Raw genomic sequence first — 12,740 nt, forward strand, 5'->3', positions numbered from 1 at the left:
CAGTCACTTGTGGTTATGTAACTCTTATTCACAATTACTATTGAGTGTGCATTGTTCCCTTCTTGCCTCAATGTATTCCATATGGAGGCCATTAATGACAGCAGCATTTCATTGATAATAAAGGTGACAACCTTCTTATTGATTTAAAGCCATTATGTCTCTCATGTACGTTTGCAATCATAATGCTCTATTTCTCCTACAATGCCATGAGATTTTGAGGTGACTTGGTGAATTTCAGCTGAAGCTCATAGGGATCAAGGTCATAATAAGACAATTGGTCTGGAAAGACTTGTAAGACATAGTGCACAGTGGTGTAGATTCCTTAAAATGTGAAGAAATCGTCATAAAGGTAAAGAATCCACAGAAATCTGTAAAGAAGGAAGTGGAAAATTCTTCAGCCGTTTTTAAAAAGGAACACTGATCCAGTCAATTCTTTAAGCAACAGTAGCTCAGAGCTGGAAAGTCTTTAGAAGCATTAATAATCTCAAACCAGGTTGAAGGAAATGCATTAAAAACCTTGTAAGGACCAGAGAATCACAAGAACAATCTGAGTCATGTTCCAAGGAAAATACAGCTAGTATCCGGCTCCAGAAATTAATTTAGTCCCATAGAAGAAGGGTAGCTGAAAGTGGGTTTAAATAATTATATTTAATAAACAAGTGACAATTGCATCACTAAAAACCATTGTTATCAGCTGAAGAGGTTTTTTTCTGAAACAAGGTTGTTCCTTAAGAATTTTCAAAATAGCAGTATAATTCATCTTATTTGTATTTAAAAGTTGGAAGCCAGGGGAAATTTTTAATTTAAAAGATGTCATTTTTTAATTCACGCAGATTACTCTTGTACAACTGAAAATATTTAAGATGCATGTTTTCAGTTAAAGGCGGTTTAAGGTGTAAACGCCCTCTCAGCAACTTTAAAAAATCTGAACCCACTACTATGGAGGAAAAACACTTCCACTAGGCAGCCTGTGGCTAAAGCTGTGGCCAAGTAGTCTGGTGCAGAGACAGTCCTGAGAGCTGCCACACTGTTAACACTATGAGGGGTCTACAGACTAACTGAGAAATTCTCGTCACCCTCTGATCCATTGATCTTTTAATTATATCAGTTGATAGATTAGTCAGAAGTGGGTACTGCAGATACTGGAGATTAGAGTCAAGAGATTAGAGTGGTGCTGGAAAAGCACAGCAGGTCAGGCAGCATCAGAGGAGCAGGAAAATTGACGGTTCGGTCAAAAACCCTTCATCAGGAATGGTAGATTGCCTATGACCTGGATTTCCCCTAAAATAACTTATGGAGGCATGGTGTCAGTAAATGGGCATGCAAGCCAGTAGCATAAAATAATGTATTAGTCTGTTAACTGTAAATCAATTGAGCTTCATTATATGCATATAGACAACATTATTGGGTTCTTACTTGAGCGTACAAAAACAGGAACTCACAGAATTTTTTTTTAGATTAGATTACTTACAGTGTGGAAACAGGCTCTTCAGCCCAACAAGTCCACATCGACCCGCCGAAGCGCAAACCACCCATTCCCCTACATTTACCTCTTTACCTAACACTATGGGCAATTTAGCACATCTTTGGACTGTGGGAGGAAACCGGAGCACCCGGAGGAAACCCACGCAGACACGGGGAGAATGTGCAAACTCCACACAGTCAGTCTCCTGAGTCGGAAATTGAACCCAGGTCTCTGGCGCTGTGAGGCAGCAGTGCTAACCACTGTGCCACCATGGTGCCCACAATCTGGAATGTGGTTCTGGTAGAAAAAGTATATGCTTGAAATATTCCCCTCTGTAAGCAAACGTAAGATGCAGGTCAGACCCACTCCCTTCACTAACTGTTTTTTTTAAATAGAACACTATTTCCAACCATTCCCAATCCCATGTCAAACTAAAATTTCTGCCCAAAATGACTGCCACAGGCTGGTCAGCTTTATCAAAACTGGACTTTCCTTCATGAAATGCTTGCATCAAGGCAGAATGTTCATAGAAAATGCTAACAGCATTTCATTTACCATGTGTTCACCATAAATATGTAATAAATATGAAATGAGAAAAACTGAGCCAGTTCTGGAAGGAACATGACCAGCACAACTAAAGGGTAGTGCTATTTCATCAATAAACTCACTAAGGGGAAAATATAAGCACATAGCTCTAATCTTGTTTTAATCAGAGACACATTTAACCGTGCAATTCTCAAATAATGTTCCATCAACATATCTGCAATGTTTATTTTCATTGCATTTTTAGTTTTATTTGGAATTGTTATTTTAGTTGTTCAGTCTCCTTGGGAAATTAAGTAACAACACCAACAACCAGCAATTATATAGTGGTCCCACACTGAAAAAAAATTCAAAATATTTTACAGGAAGTGAAAAGCACAAACAACAAATCAGGAAGGAAAGAACAAAGGGAATGGATTTAGTCACTGGATGAGTTTATTTGAAAGCTTTGAAAGGTAGGAAAGAAGATGTATGGTGAAGAGATTTGAGGAAAAAGTCACAAAAGATGGGGGGCTTCATAAAATTCACTCATGGGATGTGGGTATTGCTGGCTGGCCATCATTTATTGCCCAAGGCTAGTTGCCCTTGAGAAGGTGGTGGTAAGCTGCCTTCTTAAACTTCTTCTGTCCATGAGGTTAACCCAAAATGCTCTTTGGAAAGGAATTTCAGAATTTTGACCCAGCAACATTGAAGGAATGACAGTGTATTTCCAAGTCAGGATGGTGAGTGACTTGGAATGGAACTTGAAAGTGGTAGTGTTCCCATGTATCTGCTTCTGTTGTCCTACTAGATGGAATTGGTTGTGGGTTTTGAAGAGGCTGTCTAATGATCTTTGGTGAATTTCTGCAGCACATCTCGTAGATAGTATACACTGCAAATCAGTGGTGGAAAGAATGGATGTTTATGGATGTTGTGCGAGTCAAGAGGGCTGCTTTGCCTGAATGGTGTCAAGTTTCTGCAGTGGTGTTGGAGCTGCACCCATCCAAGCAAGAGGGGAGTATGCTGTCACACTCCTAACTTGTGCCTTGTATGGTGGACAGACTTTGAGGAGTCAGGAAGTGAATTATTTGCCACAGTATTCATAGCCTTTTACATGTTCTTGAGACCAATGTGTTTTTCTTGTGAGTCCAGTTAAGCTTTGGGCAAAGGTAACCCCAAAGATGTCGATAATAGGGGACTCATTAATAGTAACACCATTGAATGTCAAGGGGTGGTGATTAGATTGTTGCTTATTGCAGATATTCATTGCCTGCCATTTGTGTGGTGTGAATATTACTTGTCACTTGTCAGCCCAAACCTGGACATTGTCCAGATCTTGTAGAATGTGAGCACAGACTGCTTCAATATATGAGGAGTTGTGAATGATGCCGAACATTGTGCAATCATCGGCAAACATGGCCACTTTTGACTTTCCGATGGAGAAAAGGTCATTGATGCAGCAGCTGAGGATGGTTGGCCTACGAAATTACCATGAAAGATTCCTGCAGAAATGTCCTGGAGTTCAGATGACTGGCCTCCAACAACCACAGCCATCTTCCAGTGGAGAATTTGCCCCCATTTGCCCACTGATTCCAGTTTTGTTAGGGTTCCTTAATGACACACATGGTTGAATATGGTTTTAGTGTCAAGGGCTGTCACTCCCATCTCATTCAATGGTTGCTGAAAGAGGTAACAGCATTACATATGTGGTTCAACCAAGATGAGATGCGGCAGGATTAGGGGAAGTGGCTGAAGTTCAAGTTGGCGAAAGAAGTTTGCTTGCCACCTTCTCAATTTACATGAGGCAGACTATATCTCTTAAAGAGAGGGCATCTGAATTTATGGCTGAATGGCAAGATCAACCAAGGAAGGATTTAGGATAGCTGGAATGCAATGTACATGCTGCACAGCATAAGTCTCTTACTTAATTAAGTAACAATGTGAGGTCAAATAGTGGAATATAAAGCACATAGAAAAGATCATCACATTTACAATTTAATATATTTGCTAACCTAAAAAAAAGAACTTGATGTGCCAAACAGTATTACAGCTAGAAACATAATAACACAACAGAAGCTTAATAGAATAACGAGAAAAAAAGTGATACTTGTCTTGATATTAATGTAAAGGGAGTTTCCACGTGGGTTTGATTGGCAGAAGGTGAATTGGCATGGTGGAATTGTATGGGTAAAGACTACAATTCGACAGAGCACAATAAAAACAGGAAGTGCTGGAAATAGTTAGCAAGTATGGCCATATCTATGGAATAATAAAGAAAATTTAGTGTTTCAAGTCTTCTTGAGAACTGAGCTTCTATCTTGGAATGTAACCTTTTGCATGACGTGTTATTGAAAGCCTTTTGGAAAACCAAATGCCCAACATCTACTGCTTCCTTTTTTCCCACCCTTCCAAAAAAAGTTTAATAAATTAATTAAACGTGATTTCCCTTTATCAAATCCATGTTGATTCTCATTGATTGTATTCTGATTTTCTATATGTTCTGCTATGATGATCTTGATAATAGTTTCTAGTATTTTCCAAATGACGATTAGACTAATTAGCCTATAGTTTTTATTCACTGTCTCTGCCCTTTCTTGAATATTGCTGTGAAATTTATGATTACAGTTTGCTGGGATCTTCCCAGAATCTATGGTGTTTTGAAAGATTGCAATCAATGCTAGCTCTGCACACTGCGGCTAGGATCCCAGGATGTTGGCAGTCACATTCAGGGAACCTGTTACACTTTAGTCTCATTAGTTTTCCTAGCCCATCTTCTCTGGTGTCGTGATTGCGTAAAGTTCTTTCATCATGTTTGACTCTTGATTTTCCACTATTGTTGGGATGGTTTCTGTGTCTACCCTTGTGTATTACAAAATACAATATAATTGTTCAAAGTCTCTGCTGTCTTGTTTCCTATTATTAATTTCTTAGCATCCTCTAAAAGACCATTGTTTAACTCCATTTATCCTTTTCATTTGTCACAGAAATGTATTCCTTTTAATTGCTCGTTATGTGTATGTGCAAAAAGTGCATGTTTCCTTACCCATCACCAAAACATAAATGTTGCAGCAACAAGTTGTTTATGACTAAATAACCTTTATTTTACAACTCTCACAGATGTTTCAAAAATAACATTTCTCACACAGTATCACAAACAAATATTACATAAAGATAAAGATAAACAATACAATTACATTATATTCTTGTCTCAGTCTCTCTTTTGTGGAAGACGTGCAGTCTCTTAGATGATTTGATGCTTTTGATGTGAAGATCTTGTATAGCAGAAGATCTTTATTAAGCTGAGCATCTTTAGCACTGAATTTCTAAGATGTTGGTTCCCAGGTAAACACAATGTTACAATTGAATGAGGAGAACTCCTCTTCCAATTGCAGGGTATTGTCATCAATTATTTTGACTGTTTAATTGATTGTAGCTCGTTTGATGGGGCCATGATAGAAGTCTGTCTCTACATAACAGCTTCGTCTGTAGTTTACTTAAAGCAGACAACAAGATGTTATCATCATTGTGTGACCTGTCAAAGTCCAAAGTTCCTTAAGTAAGGTGGTGGGATTGATTACGCATTCTGCGCTGTCCCTTGATGCCCTGGGATACACCCATTCTAGTTTGGACAAGGGAAACTGCCATAAAACAATGAAGTATCAATGGGATTCTTTCAACTTCATCTATCACATGTAGTTTTGATGCATCTTCTTTCCAATGAAACAGAAAGATGAACCAAATAGAATGCTATTGGTCTCTTGTTGATGATTCATCCTTGAACAAAGGGAGATGGAATTCCCATACTGCTATGAATATTATTTAGTTGTTTGCTTAGGACTTGCGACTATCTGGAAATTAGAATGCCAAATATCACACAGTTTGCAGTGGCCATTTTAGTAGACTGTGAAAGCTCATAGCATACTAGACCATGACAATATGTTGTGAAAGTCTTAATTATTATCTTTATTATTGTTTTATGTTCATTGACAGTAAGTTTACTTTCATACTCCAGTTTGTCCATATTTATTACTTTTTTCCTTTGTTGGTTTCCAAAATGTTCCCACTCTTCTGGGTTACCACTAATCTTTATAGCATTGCACATTTTTATTGCAAATTGATATAAAATTCTGAGGTGGCTTGACAGGCTATGAGGATCTTTCCCCTAGTGTGGGAATACAGAAAAGGAGTTTTAAAAAAAAGGGTTCGATCAGTTAGTGCAAAGGCAAGATGAATTTTCTTCTGTGACAGGCTTCTTAGGTTTTTTTAATCATTCAAATGAGCATTGCTGGCTAAGCCAGCATTCATTACCCATCCCTAATTGCCATTGAAAAGGTAGTAGTGAGCTGCCTTCTTAAGCTGCTACAGTCCTTGGGGTGTAGAGATACCCACAGTACTGTTGTAGGGAGAGTTTCAAGATTTTGACCTGGCAATAACAAAAGTGCAGCGATACAGTTCCAATCCAGGATAGTGTATGGGTTGAAGAGATAAATGCAGGCGATGGCATTCTCATGCATTTACTATCCTTGTTACTGCTGTGCATTCTGTACATGGTACATAATCTCTGGAATTCTCTTCCAAAAGCCGCAGTGACTATATTCTGAACTTCAGTGTACTCAGATTTTTAGTCCATAAAAGAACAAAGTGGGCACGTGCTTGCCTGGGAGGAGTGACAGCAAGTAGTGTCACTTTGTCATCAGCTTTCCCTGTTGTCAGTGTTAGCACCATCGTGTTGGATACCTGTGTTTTGTTTTGGGGTCTGGTTTAGCCTTTGGAGCAGATTTTCTGCATATGGTCACCCATTGTCACTTAATGCCCAATGTTTTACAGACATAAAGAAAAGGTGGACAATATTTGGTTAAATATGGTAATCCATAGCTTATACAATTTTTTTTGGTTTGGTTGGCCATAGCAACACAGTGTTAGCTGCACCTAAAACATGTAATGTTGTTAGCCTACTGCTATGGTTTCATATTAGCGCCCACCCTCAAGGCAATGAACAAATAACAAAGCTCTTTTTCTTTACAAAAAGATCCTTCCTAAATAATTTAGGAAGGCAGTCATGAATAACTCAAAGTACCCCTCTTGACAATTCAGAAAAGTGAGACTTATGCCATTCGCTGTGACATTTCTGACAAACTGGTCTATGGGCTCTTGGAGTTGCTGTCTGTATGACATCAGGTGAAGTCTGTTAATGCTGAAGTTTTTTTTTTACCTTGAGTGGGGCTTCAACAATCTTTCAGGCTTTTCTGAATTTTCTGATCATCCATGCAAAGGTTGGATGTGTTAAGTCTAGGAAGATCCTCTTGCCAGTGGCAAGCAAGATTTTTAGAGGTTTTTGTTTCCTCAGGTAGATCAGTAAAATAGACAGCACATAATGTTTGAACAGTTGTAATTCATTAAGTATGTCATGAATGCTCAGTCTATTATCAAATTTCCAATTTCCATGAGTCTGCCATAAAAATTTTGAAAACTGTCATAAAAGAAGTGTCTTAATTGTGTGGGTAAAGATTAACAGCGGCTTCTTCTATTAGAACACAAATTTTGCAACTGCTGTTCTGAGAAATTTTACTTACACGCTGACAGACAGGAACAAAGTATTCTAGCCATAGCTTTTGGATGGCAATACATTGATTTTATGTTCCAGCTCAAAACTGCACTTCAGCCATTTTGTTTCTTTTCCTTTCTTTTAATTAAGGAAATCTTAGAAATTTCTTTTGTCTTGAAATATTTTCTTCTGATCAAAAATAATTCAGTATTCTTTTCTTAGTAGTTAGTGCTGTCTTTATAGATCCACACACTTGCACATTATGATCAGGGCTCCTTCAGAAATATGAAGTTGTATCTTAAATCTGAAAGGTCCCAAATAGAGCAGGGTAGTTAGGGAAACGCAAATCATGACACCACTTTTCACAGGAGTCCAGAGAGTCGTGTAAAGTGGTCAGTTTTTGGGTTGCAGGGGGTAGAGGGATTTGTCGTGTAAGAGTCTGAGGGTGTGTGGGGTCAAGGGAACATATAATTGAATGGTGGTAAGTTAGGACATCAGTTTAATAGTTAACTAGGAGTTTGTCTACATATTTAACTACTTACATAACTACAGCAGAACATACTGAATCCTCCAATTTCAATGGATATTTTTGGAGGATTCAAAGGAAAGAGGATTTGCCCATCAGAATCTTAAATGTCCTAGGCAATTCCTTTAAACTCTGTACAAAGAGATATCCATAAGGTCCCATTACTCAACTTTCACCTTTGCTGCAAAAACAACAATTTGACCAATCAGAAAGTACGGGTAATAAAAGTGTCCTAAAAATGGTCAGGTCAACATAAATCTACTGTGAGCCCACTTACACACTTAAGGAACTTTCCCATTTGATTTTGTCAGCTTGAAGTCTACAAAATTTTAAAAAAGGTAAAAAGACCTTCCATCAAACATTTGACAAGAGGGCAATGGCAAGAGATAACCTTTCATTCAAATGGAATCACAAGAAGTCGAAATACCCTCCTGAACTACAACTGAGACTTGCTTCCATTTCCCAAACCCTGAAAATCACTTGCACTGAAATAAAATTTAGAACCAAGTTAAAATTTATGACTTCTGAGACAGGTGTCTTGCAACATGCAAATGCGCATTTATTAAATAGATGTGAAGATGTATTGTATGCCTACTGTATATACCATAAAGATTATTTTTAAATCCCATGAGCACTTGGGGTCAATATTTCCACTAATGGATTCCAAAGCTGGACTTTTAAAAAATCCAAATTCCAAATTTTTTTTATATATTTAGTGCTCCAGTGAATTTCTGGATGAGGAGTTTCAGAGAATAAAGTTATTCTGTGATCTTAACCCCAAGGTTTTAATACAGTAAATGTTTTGGGTTCATGGTAACATGTCCAGTTAATGCAATTTAATTCAATTTGTTTTGTGCTTACAGCTTCCCCCACCTCACATATTAATCTGTTCAAACATGATATGATACAGTTCATATGACACAGGTGGGATTTAAACCCAGAATTTCCTGCCTGCAGGGAGGAATAGTACCATTACACCATGAAACTTTCTTCTTTTTTTGTAGTGCAATTTTGTTGCAGAGTTGTATTTATACGAAACAGTTGTGCAACAACCCAAAACCCGAGAGGTGGGTAAACAGAGTAGGTGGTAGGCATTTATTTTATTCTACTCCATTTATTTTCCAAGCTCCAACAACAAATAAATCAGTCATAAAGTTGGTAAATCTGCAAAAGCCACAAATCCCATTCTGCTTTCTGATTACCAGTTTTTAAATTATTCTTGAGGTAAATTTATACTAGCACAAAAACAAGAGTACATGGAGTGATGATTTAGCATACTGTCAGGCAAGAAGAAAAATCAGCCAGCAAAATACTAGGCAGTGTTTACAGGTGCTGCCAAGATAATGCAACCTCTGTAAGCAGCAGTCAAAGCCTCATTTACATTATGTTCTGTGCCAAAATCTGGCTACCAGCAGACAATAGTATAGTAAGGTAAGTAGGCAATTAAGAGATAAGTTCCTAAAGTAATATACTGATTAATCTGTTTGCATGAAGCTCTTGAGCATCATGTTTACATAAAAAACAGAAAATGTTAGAAATATACTAACTCTATTTCTCTCTTTCCATATATCCGATTTGTACTGCTGAGTGCTGGCATTTCAGATTTCCAGTTTCTGTATATTTTGCTATAACAAGGTATATATTTAGATATTATTTTTACACACTTAACATTTTATATTCAATCAGTTTGCATTTGTAGTAAACAGGACAAAAGTACATCTGAGAAAACATGTTAACTAGCTAGTGATGGGAAGTAAAATTAAACTGCAGTGTACACTACCTTCAGCCCACATCCAATTACCTACCTGTTGAATTTCCCAGGCTCTGGTCTTCAGTGGGAGTTCATTTCTGACATTCACACCATGAAAATGGATTGTAGTAGATTAAAAAGGATAGGTGGAAGACCTACCCTGCAGGAACAATGTCCCTATAGTTTTGAATCATTGTAACTGCATTTGTGAATTCCTGAGTTCAGTGTTATTTTTGTGCACATCATACATAAAAAGAGTATATCATCTAGGATCAACTGCTTTGCAAATGAAATTGATATATAAATTTAACATACCTATTCATGAGTGTAGATGTAATTTTATTTATGAAATATCTATAGCAACATGTACTACAATCATGATGAACACATTTTTCATCCATCTAATCATTAATGTTTCTGATTAAATTAACATGCTATGTAGACTAATAAGGGCAGTTTTAAAATTAAAATAATAACACCAAAATGCATTTTAAAAAATTACACATCACAACCTTTTAGAATATTTAAAAGCAGAATCACCTGGGGTGTCAATGTGTTAAAAAGAAAGGTAGTAATAACAAGTGATATATCACAAAGGCAGGAGCAGAATTGTTTTTAAAATCCTACATTCTTTTGTTTTTTTTTCTGAAATTGACTTTTTGTTGGACTAACAATTATGCCAACTGCATGATGCCAGCTTACCATAATTTCTGAAAAGTTCTGATCACCGATAACCAGAGACAAAAGCTAAACCATCCTCCTAGAAAATCACACTCCATGCATTGTGTAGACATTCCACTCAATGTAATACAATGGAACCAAATGCTTATGCTCAATCCATTTGAATAAAAAAAGTCACTGAAACATATTATTTATGAAATGGTGCCAATGGCCTTTGCAGTTATCCTGTAATATATGCAATGATTTTGGTTTGTTATCCGAGTAGCTCAACCAGAAGACCCAGTCACATGACTGAAACTGCCAGTTTTTGAATAGCTTTAGATAAAAAGATTTGATATTTTTTTCTACCAACCTGCTTTTTACATCAGGGCAGAAAACAGCAAAAGCATGATCAGACTTATCTAAAAGCTTACCTCTTATTCTAATGTCTCAAAGTCTCATTTCCAGAATTGGACCTCATGAACAAGTTTTGGGGAGACACACCACTGCCTGTGTTTTTGAAAAGGAAAGAAAACAAACAAAAAAAAAAATCACCTCTGATATAGGCAGGAAAATGGTAAAATAATTCAAAACAACTCTTTCTTATGTGTGACACTAGTATTCTACAGGGATTTTGTTCTGTGAATATTTAAGTTTCCATTTTTCCAAAATCTCATATCCAATAATATTTAATACCTAGCCCTGTCCTTTTTGAGCCAGTTGTAACCCACTTTTATAATGTTAATATCGTATTTCCATGTGTCAATATGATACAATAGTTATAAGCTTACACCAAAAATGCCCATTCACCATGTTCACATATCACTCTTCAAAGAACACACGTTAAGCAGCAAGAGAGGCTCAGCACTGGTACTATTTACAGGACCAGTCACTCAACTCACAGGTAAGATGATTGAGAATAATTTCTGTTATTTCAAAGTTTCTGTAAATACTGTGGACTGCTTTTGGAGGTATTGCTCAGATTGATAGAGAGGGAGAGAGAGAGAGATGCTGCATACCCATAGGATGTTGCCTATCTACACACAATCTACAACATGCACAGAGGTTGTAATTGCAGTGCCTCTTGATCTAAGAATCCCCTAAGGAACGAGTAAAGTCCATACGATATTCTTGACCAGTTCTGAATAGACTCTTCCATGCTCTTTGACAGTGACAGAAGATTGTCTGACAGGACACCAAAAGACCCTAGCAGCTCAAGAAGTCAACTCACTACCATCTTTTCAAGGGTAACAATGGATAAACAATAAATGTTGACCAAGCCAGGGAAGCCTACATCCCTGAATGAATTAAAAAAACACACAAACATTTTATGCATCCTCATTGGAGTCCAATGTAGCAGAAACCACCTGTGACCACATCATCAAATGAGCTGCAGCCTGAACTATTCTTTTCCTTGTCCAGCTGTAGCCCCATCATACCCACTAATTCACCTGAAGCAGATACTAAATCTATATTGGCTTCAAAGGCACAGATGGTGCCAGTAGCTGCGAACATCCAATAATATGATGGGACCATTTCATTAATGCTGTACTATTGATTTCTCTCTTCCTATTGAGACTGCTGTGGTAGAGAAGGCGATACTTTTAGATGGCTAAAGTCAGAAAATCAAGAAAAGGAGATTTGGGGGCAATAAAGGGGTACAATTGATTGGAAAGCAAGAGATCAATTGGTCAATCTACAGTTTACACATTATGCCAAGTATCAGGAATGAAGGTGCACTGAGAGTTTAATAAAGGCAGAATGCAGGAACAACATTTTTTCTCTTGTGCCAAAAGATATGTCACTATCAAAGCTAGCCCCAAGATGTAGAAACAAGCTCTTCAATGGTGACTTAGAAAATGCAACATCTTTGTCATCCACAGCTAGTGCCTCCAAATAAACCTGTTGGACTACAACTTGATGTGCGATTTTTAACTTTGTACGTCATAGGTGAAGACATGTGAATGGTAACAGACAAGTATCATTGGAATGCTTGTATGTATTTGGATGTTAGTTTGAGTCCTGAGTCACAAGGACTGCTGATGGGTGAGCAATATTTAGGGATGTGGTGCATTGAATAGTGTGATAGATTTGTGGGTGAGCGAGTATGAAATGTTATGTGAAGATGAATTCACTGACGATGTCACCTGTGAAATCAGGGCTCTTCCTGACACAGTCCTAGGACACAGTCTCTGGGCATTGACCTCCAAGGTTATCTGCTCGCATTCTTCTTTGAGATTGGTTTTGAGGACCTCCTTCAGAAACATGACAT

At 37.5% G+C, this 12,740-nt stretch overlaps 1 long non-coding RNA gene across 1 annotated transcript in view; it reads right to left on the minus strand.

Moving 5' to 3' along the window:
• Positions 1–12,740, minus strand: part of LOC148146978 (uncharacterized) — a 60,323-nt gene that overhangs the window by 29,403 nt on the left and 18,180 nt on the right. Inside the window, exon 3 of the long non-coding RNA XR_015760028.1 lies at positions 10,903–10,978. This is a non-coding gene — a long non-coding RNA (uncharacterized LOC148146978). The remainder of the gene's footprint in view (positions 1–10,902; positions 10,979–12,740) is intronic.

This window comes from Chiloscyllium plagiosum, unplaced genomic scaffold (genome assembly GCF_037043375.1).
Source record: "Chiloscyllium plagiosum isolate Xiang-an unplaced genomic scaffold, Cpla_swu_hap1 HiC_scaffold_18, whole genome shotgun sequence".
Lineage (NCBI taxonomy): Eukaryota > Metazoa > Chordata > Chondrichthyes > Orectolobiformes > Hemiscylliidae > Chiloscyllium > Chiloscyllium plagiosum.